The sequence below is a fragment of the Rattus norvegicus genome, chromosome 12 (assembly GCF_021556685.1).
Source record: "Rattus norvegicus strain SHRSP/BbbUtx chromosome 12, alternate assembly SHRSP_T2T, whole genome shotgun sequence".
NCBI classification, from domain to species: Eukaryota; Metazoa; Chordata; class Mammalia; order Rodentia; family Muridae; genus Rattus; species Rattus norvegicus.
Genome location: NC_141545.1, coordinates 22,779,358 through 22,788,197, shown reverse-complemented (window position 1 = coordinate 22,788,197; position 8,840 = coordinate 22,779,358). Strand labels below are relative to the sequence as shown.

Here is an 8,840-nt window from a genome sequence, read left to right as displayed (position 1 = left end):
GGGGGTCCATTTCTCTCCTCTATGTCAGCACATGACCTGTGAACTGAGCTCACATTTTCTCTCTCTCCCAAACAGTAGTTTCTTATCCCTTCTGGCCTGGGAATAACTAAAGATATTGGGGACACAGGGCCAATTCCAGGCCTGGAGGGCTTTGGTTCTCATGGTTCAGGTATGCTCATATGACTGAATCATTCTTCCACCCCAAGATCAACCATATGTCTGATCTTGACTTTGTTTTTATATTCAGTGAGGTCATCTAATTGCCTCCTTTTTCTTTTCTTTTTCTAAGAGGGAGGTCAACCACCCCAGTCCTGACAAAGCCTCGGGAAGAACTGGAGGTACTTTCCCTGGCCTTGTGCCTTAGCCATTAAGCTGGTCCCAACTCCTGCTCCCAGCTGTTGCTATGGAGATGGACTTGCTTGTCCTCCTCTTTGGGGGTCTGGGCCCAGGTGGTGAGCCAAGAAAATCTGCAGAATATACCGATGTTGTCATTTTCTCTGCATAGCAAGTCCCCAATCACTATGCTGCCAGGGACAGTGGACCCAAAGGAGAGTATCAGCCCCTGGAGGCAGACCCCAGTCCCAGCTTCCTTGACCCCCTTGGGAACTGCAGAATTGTATTCTTTTGAGACACCAGCTGGTACCAGCAGGAGCACCCCAGTACATGAGCCTATAACCTCTCAGGAAATTTCCACCTACGCATTGTCAATGCTGGTTCAAAAATTATCAGATGTAGCGAGTGACCCTCCTGTCACCATAACTAATCCTGTGACTAACAGAATTGTGGCATCTACCTCTTTAGAAACCTTTAAAGGGACAAGTGTACCTCCCGAGACTGTGACAACAAGCTCTACCATGGCCAGTGGAACCGCTGTGGCTATAACTGTAACCTCCAAGACCAGTGGCCCTCCAGTCACTGTGGCTATTGGTGGCACCCCACGTTCCGGTGCGAAAACATCCACGTCTACCCCAAATGCCGCAGCCACCACGTCAGCAAGCCAAGGAGTAAGTGGCATGTGGCTGTTCTCTCTGCTCAGTGCCTTGGTGGTGGTTTTGGCCCTCATTATGGGACTGCTGCTGTGGCACCAGAGGCAGAAGCAAAAGACCCTGAGCAGAGGTGGAATACGAAATAGGATGGTGGATACCTGTGCTGAGCCAGCCCTGGTTCCTGACGAAGAGGCCACAAACACATCAGCATTAGGAGAGGACAGGTGCTCTGGAGCACTGGAGTCAGACAGCAGTGGGCAGCGGCCAAACCTCTCCACTTTCTTCAGCAAATGGAAGTCTAGCCAGGGTTCCTTAGTACAAGAAGAGCAGAAACCTGGGACGGACCCAAACCTGAAGGGGGAGAAAGAGCCTCTGGTATGCGGTGAGGACAAAGCTGGGAAAACCCCAACTTCTGACAAGCCACAAGACAAAGACGGGGCTGAACCTCAATCCCAATGAGTAGCTGTATTCACCTAGTCAGCTCCTTAACCCCAAATCTGTTGTCAGCTACCTCACACTCTGCATTTGTGAATATTTGTGGACCAGATCTATTTGCTCATTCATTATTCCGCCGTTCATCACCCCCCCAACCCCTGCTGTTTTCCACTTCCCCTTCCTCCCTGCTCCTTTGAATCACCTCAAGGATAAGGTTAGTTGACCCCCAATTTCCAAGGATCCCCCTTGGAATGCTGGGATCTGACCAGAAAAATGAAAATGATAAGCCAGAAAACTCCAGAGGAGGGAACTCTGACATATAAACACCGCCACACCCACACCCACCCCCAGCAGTGGCACCCTGAGGACTGCTTCTCAACTACCATTTGCTTTGGGGACAGCTTAGAGTCTGGATGTAGCCATCCAGGTTGCCCTTGGGTGAACTGTGACCTCTGACTTTTCCCAGAGCACTCTGATTTTGGGCTGGCTGGTAGCTGCTGGGGGGAGCCTGCCAGAGATTAGTCACTTCTCCTGGACATAGGGATAAGGAGACTTCCTGGCTCCATGTGGTCCCTGCACCTGCTTTGTCCACTCTGAACTATGGTTTATGTGCAAGATAGGACAATTTAGATGATGGCTGTGAACAGTACTGGTGAGTACAGACCATGGAGAGAGCAGGGGAGATGCTGGTGAGTTCACAGGGAGGGGCACGGGAGCTGCTGTGCTCTCAGATCCCTTCATTGTGCTCAGAAAGGGTACAGCTGAAAACCTAAGTTTGTCTGTAGTCCCCAAAAGAATGCAAACGTGATGGGGACTAGAGGTCTACATACTTGTGCCATCAAGAATGAGTTCTTCAGCTAAGCTACCACAGCCTTTCCTCAAAGGCTCCCTCAGACCAGCACACGCCGCACCCACACCTTGCACACAGCAACAGGCCACATGCAAGAAGGTGGAGAAGAGTCAGCCCCATGCAGGGACTGGGTGGTGCAAAACCAGTGCTTTTGATGCATTCCCTACAGGCTCACTTTGTCCAGTTCCTCAGAAGTCCTTCCCATCTGGGGACTAAGAGACAGGCTCAGGGGGTGGGGCATGGATGCCCTAAGGGTCTCAAGAGGGGACAGAGCACAATTGTGCTGTTTCTGACTCTGATACCAGCCCGGCTCGTGGTCCAAACGTGGTTGCTGGAAGAGCTGTGTAAGAGGAAGTTGTTGAGTGAGAGGACACTGTCCTTGAGAAGAGTCTGATCTACAAAAAGAGATGTGTGTGTGGCTGTGTGTGGCCTGGGTGGAAAAGGGGAAGGTGGGAGGGAGGGGACAAGGAGTGGAAAGGGACATGGATCAGCTGCCACCACATCATTGTGTTGTCCCCAAGTCTGTGGGAAGAGGAAGGGCCAAAATGGGCACACCTGAGCCACACCGAACCCATTTCTTACTGTTCACGAGGGGCTAGTGCACACTGCAGCTGGACAGGGAGCCACTGCCTCTCCCATATACTGGGAGATCTCCCCTTTCTGTCTGGGTCTACCCCTGCTCATCTACTTGGATTCCCATCCTCTGGGTCAGTGAGCACACTGGCAGTGGATCCACCCCTCATGGATCAGAGCCAGGAGAACAAATGGGAACTCCATGTGAGGGCCCCAGACATGGTGGGCAGGTGGTGCTGGATGCACTCTGGGCCCTTTCTATGGACCGGATCTCCCCAGCTACAGTGGACATCATGGACACACTCAGGTAGCCTGGTAGGCTCCAGTGTACTCTGAAGTAGCCATCAACCTGTATAGCTTGTTGGGTTCCAGGAGAACACAGGAAGGGGGTTCCCCCAACTCTCTCCCCTCCACAATCCTGCAGGCATACGATGTGTCAAGCCGCTTGTACTTCTTTTCCCTTGCTGGGTCCCTACTCTGAGCCTTGGTATTCTGTGCAGCCCCTCTCCTTGGCCAACAGCTAAGAGCAAACTTAGAACAGGAGCAAATCAGGGTAATCCAATGGTTTTATTTAAAGAGGACACAGTAAAGGCTCATGGTGAGTGTTGATGTGAAGTGATTTCTTCCCAGTGAGCAGAATGTCAAAGTGAAGAAATTCAATGAAGCAGAGAAATATGGGAAGAACTATGACTCTCTTAAGATAGAATCCTCATTTAATCTGTACACACATGGATGGATGAACAAGATTCCCACTGTCTCTCCCTACTATCCAAAAACCCCATCCAAGGGAACAAGCTAGGCTGAATTAGCAGGGAATGAAGCCCCTGTTGAGCTTGACTCTAGTCTAGCATGGTGAAGAGACATGAGAACAGTGCAATAAGTAGAAGACCTCTGATGCTCTCTGGTTCCCTGGGAGGGGTCAGGGTGAGCTCCACCAGCCTCACAGACTACAGTGAAATGCTACTTCTCATCATTTTCCACTGACCCAGGGAGACAGGGGTGGCTTGAGCCATGAGTGGTTCTCACTTCTGGCACCAAGTGTCTGTCACACATATTGTATGCTATGGCCCATTCTGGGAACAGTGCCATGTTCATCGTTTGACTGGGGAGTTACACTTGTCAAACAGTAATGCAGGTGTCCTACAGCGAACTCGCAGATGACGGAAACTATCCTTAAAACTTGCTGTACCATGATTTTCAGTACAAATACAAACCATGAAAGCAGGGCATGAAGATCCTTCTGAATTTTTGGTTTTTAAGTAGGAATTTTCAGAAAAGTTACCACAGGAATAACTGCCTTCTGGAAGAAAAGTGTTCATAGTGACATAGTTTTATTGACCGTGCAATGTCTGCTGTTCTTGTGATTTTGAAGCAGAACTCACCTAGCGTTGGATTGTTGACCCAGTAATAGGGAATGTGAGCTGGATTAGAACATCATGAGACAGATTCGTTTTACCTACTGATTATGTGCATTTTGCCTTTGAATCCTGCTCAGTATGAGAGGATTATCTCTCTCTCTCTCTCTCTCTCTCTCTCTCTCTCTCTCTCTCTCTCTCTCCCTCCCTCCTGCCTCCTCCATATCCTAATGATGGCTTCTCCAACTCTTCCTCCTGGGGGTTGATTGATGGCCCACTGTTTTCTGTCACTAGTCCCACCTCCTTCCCCTGTCATTCTTCGCCTGAGGAAAGTTGGAAGTAGCAGGGAGATTACATAATGTGGTCCGTGATATATTTATCATGTGCAGTATGAGAGGAACAATATGTTCAGACATTTGGAGTGTATGCTCCACTGAGAAGACAATGAGCAAGACTACCACTTGTAGAATTATGACTTAAGGCCCCTAAGTTGAAATTCCACTGATGCAGGGCTGTAAAATGGAGCCAAAGACCCTCAGTTAGCCCTGGATAGCCAGGTCTGGTCTATTCCTGCTGGAGGTGCCATCGCATTCCCACAAGGTGGTGGGTCCCTGTTGTGTTGGGGCACAGGTGTCCAGTGTGGAAAGACACTCATCCTCTGAAACATCGTGTGCTAGAAAGGAGACAGACCTTTCATCCATCATGCTAATGCATGTGTGTGTAGAATCTGGAGCTAAATCATTCCAAGATGACCTGCTTCTGTGACGGGGATTCATATATAGCAGAACAGTTCACTTACTTTGTCTCTTGAAAGTCAATCGTCAACACAAGGTTTCTTTTCTTCAGTCATCTCAATGTTCACAGTTGATAGGTGGCATTTGATACTTTTCACACCTGACCTGGGGGCACGCTGTTATTGTCTTGCCTCACCAGGTATGAAAATGGGGACAAAGTCTCTCTCTTTCTCTCACTGTCTCTCTCTCTCTGTCTCTCTCTCTGTTTCTCTCTCTCTCTCTCTCTCTCTCTCTCTCTCTCTCTCTCTCTCTCTCTCTCTCTCTCTCTCCCTCCTGCCTCCTCCATATCCTAATGATGGCTTCTCCAACTCTTCCTCCTGGGGGTTGATTGATGGCCCACTGTTTTCTGTCACTAGTCCCACCTCCTTCCCCTGTCATTCTTCGCCTGAGGAAGGTTGGAAGTAGCAGGGAGATTACATAATGTGGTCCTTGGTATATTTATCATGTGCATGAGTCTACCACATGACATTCCTATGAAACCCAGGCATGTCCTCTCAGAGAGTGGTGGTTGAAGGACAGAGGGGGAGGGGATCTAGGTCTCTCCTCCATGTCAGCACATGACCTGTGAACTGAGCTCACATTTTCTCTCTCTCCCAAACAGTAGAGTTTCTTATTCTGTCTGGCCTGGAAATAACTCAAGATAATGGGGACAGAGAGGCAATTCCAGTCCTGGAGGTCTTTGGTTCTCATGGTTCAGGTGTGCTCATATGACTGAATCATTCTTCCACCCCAGATCAACCATATGTCTGATCTTGACTTTATTTTTATATTCAGTGAGGTCATCTCATTGCCTGCTTTTTCTTTTCTTTTTCGAAGAGGGAGATCAACCGCCCCAGCCCTGACAAAACCTCAGGAAGAACTGGAGGTACTCGCCCTGGCCCTGTGCCTTAGCCATTAAGCTGGTCCCAACTCCTGCTCCCAGCTGTCGCTATGGAGATGGCCTTGCTTCTCCTCCTCTTTGGGGACCTCTGAGCCCAGGTGGTGAGCCAAGAAAATCTGCAGAATATGCCGATGTTGCCATTTACTCTGCATAGCATGTCCCCAAGTACCACTGAAGCCTTGAGTACCAACTCATCAATCGCTATGTTGCCAGGGCAGTGGATCCAAAGGAGCGTTTCAGCCCCTGGAGGCAGACCCCAGTCCCAGCTTCCTCGACCCCCTTGGGAACTCCAGAATTGTCTTCTTTGGAGACACCAGCTGGTACCAGCAGGAGCACCCCAGTACCTGAGCCTATAACCTCTCAGGACGTTTCCACCAAGGCATCATCAATACTGCTTCAAAAATTATCAGATGAAGCCATTGACCCTCCTGTCACCATATCTAATCCTGTGACAAGCATAACTGTGGCATCTACCTCTTTAGAAACCTTTAAAGGGACCAGTGCACCTCCCGTGACTGTGACAACAAGCTCTACCAAGGCCAGTGGACCCTCTGTGGCTATAACTGTAAGATCCAAGACCAGTGGTCCTCCAGTCACTATGGCTACTGGGTCTCTGGCGCCCTCCAATGAAAAGCATGGACTCTCTGTCACCGTAGCAACCAGCTCAGTGGAGAGTTCTAGTGCAGCTGGTAGCACCCCAGTCTCCGGTACAAAAATATCCACGTCTACCCCAAATCCCGCAACCACCATGTCACCACGCCAAGGATTAAGTGGCATGTGGCTGCTTCCCATGGTCATTGTCTTGGTGGTGTTTGTGGCCCTCATGGTGGTACTGCTGCTGTGTCACCAGAGGCTGAAGCGAAGGACCCTGTGCAGAGGTGGAAAACGAAATAGGGGGATGGATGCCTGTGCTGGGCTATCCCGGGTTCCTGATGAAGCGGCCGCAACCGGATCAGGATTAGGGGACAAGTGCTGTGGAGCAACGGAGACAGATGGCCGTGGGCAGCGGCCCAACCTCTCCACTTTCTTCAGTGGACGGAAGTCTAGCCAGGGCTGCTTAGTACTAGAAGGGCCGAAACCTGGGACGGATCCCAACCTGAAGGGGGAGAAAGAGCCTCTGGTATGCAGTGAGGACAAAGCTGACTAGCCACAAGTCAAAGATGGGGCTGCACCTCAATCCCTATGAGTAGCGGTATTCATCTAGTTTGCTCCTTAACCCCAAATCTGATGTCAACTGCCTCACACTCTGCATTTGTGAATATTTGTGGACCAGATCCATTTGTTCATTCATTATTCAGCTGTTCATCCCCCCCCACCCCTGCTGTTTTCCACCTCCCCTTCCTCCATGCTCCCTTTGCATCTCCACAAGGATAAGCTTAGTTGATCCCTGTTTTCCAAGGATCCCCCTTGGAATGCTGGGATCTGACCAGAAGAATGAAACCTTCAGAGGAGGGCACTATGACATATACACACCCCCATTCCTACCCCTACCCCCAGAAGGGGCCCCCTGAGGACTGCTTCTTAACTACCATTTGCTTTAGGGACAGCTTAGAGCCTGGATGTAGCCATCCAGTCTGCCCTTGGGTGAACTGTGACCTGTGACTTTTCCCAGAGCACTCTGATTTTGAGCTGGCTGGTCGCTGCTGGGGGGAGCGTGCCAGAGATCAGTCACTTCTCCTGGAGGTAGGGATGAGGAGACTTCCTGGCTCCATGTGGTCCCTGCACCTGCTTTGTCCACTCAGAAGTATGGTTTATGTGCAAGATAGGACAATTTAGATGATGGCTGTGAACAGTACTGGTGAATATAGACCATGGAGAGAGCAGGGGAGATGCTGGTGAGTTCACAGGGAGGGGCACGGGAGCTGCTGTGCTCTCAGATCCCTTCATTGTGCTCAGAAAGGGTACAGCTGAAAACCTAAGTTTGTCTGTAGTCCCCAAAAGAATGCCAACGTGATGGGGACTAGAAGTCTACATACTCGTGCCATCAAGAATGAGTTCTTCAGCTAAGCTACCACAGCCTTTCCTCAAAGGCTCCCTCAGACCAGCACATGCCACACCCACACCTTGCACACTCCAACAGGCACACATGCAAGAAGGTGGAGAAGAGTCAGCCCCATGCAGGGACTGGGTGGTGCACAGGCTCAATTTGTCCAGTTCCTCTGAAGTCCTTCCCATCTCTGGACTAAGAGAAGGAAAGACAGGCTCGGGGTGGGACATGGATGCCCTAAGGGTCTCAAGAGGGGACAGACCACAATTGTGCTGTTTCTAACTCTGATAACAGCCCAGATCATGGTCCAAACGTGGTTGCTGTAAGAGCTGTGCAAGGGGAAGTTGTTAAGTGAGAGGACATTGTCCTTGAGAACAGTCTGACCTACAAAAAGAGATGTATGTGTGGCTGTGTGTGGGCTGGGTGGAAAAGGGGAAGGTGGGAGGGAGGGGACAAGGAGTGGAAAGGGACGTGGATCAGCTGCCACCACATCATTGTGTTGTCCCCAAGTCTGTGGGAAGAGGAAGGGCCAAGATGGGCACACCTGAGCCACACTGAACCCATTTCTTACTGCTCTTGAGGTGCTGAGTGGACCAGCTATAACAGAGATGGCTAAAGTGAGTTGCAAATGTTCCTTATAGGACACAACAACTGTTGTTGTTGATTTTTGCCAAACCAAATGTCCCTATTTAAGGCTTAGGGGAGAATGTCACCAAACCAAGAGGTAAATGGTTCTGCCCATCATGTTCCACTGACAGTTCTGAGTTGTTTCAGGTTTCCAGGTGCATGGAGGAAGATTAGGAAATGGGGTAGAGATGGTAGATGGCACCCAACAGGACCTCAGCCCAGACAGATTAAAGTGTCACAAGAAGATCAAAACTAGGAAATGATTGGTATTCTATCTCTGAAGGAAGACAAGCTTAACGTTTGTCCCAGGGCCTTGGCCATATCTCTCTTCCTAGTGGCTCCAGTACCTGGCA

The 8,840-nt window shown here is 50.0% G+C and overlaps 2 pseudogenes across 1 annotated transcript; both read left to right on the top strand.

Moving 5' to 3' along the window:
* The first annotated feature begins 388 nt into the window (after positions 1-388).
* On the top strand, positions 389-1,533 carry Spn-ps1 (sialophorin, pseudogene 1; annotated as a pseudogene). The gene has a single exon (XR_015634694.1). The product of XR_015634694.1 is annotated as a sialophorin, pseudogene 1 (transcript).
* Positions 1,534-5,830: 4,297 nt separating this feature from the next.
* Positions 5,831-7,140, top strand: LOC134481270 (leukosialin-like; annotated as a pseudogene).
* The last annotated feature ends 1,700 nt before the right edge of the window (positions 7,141-8,840 follow it).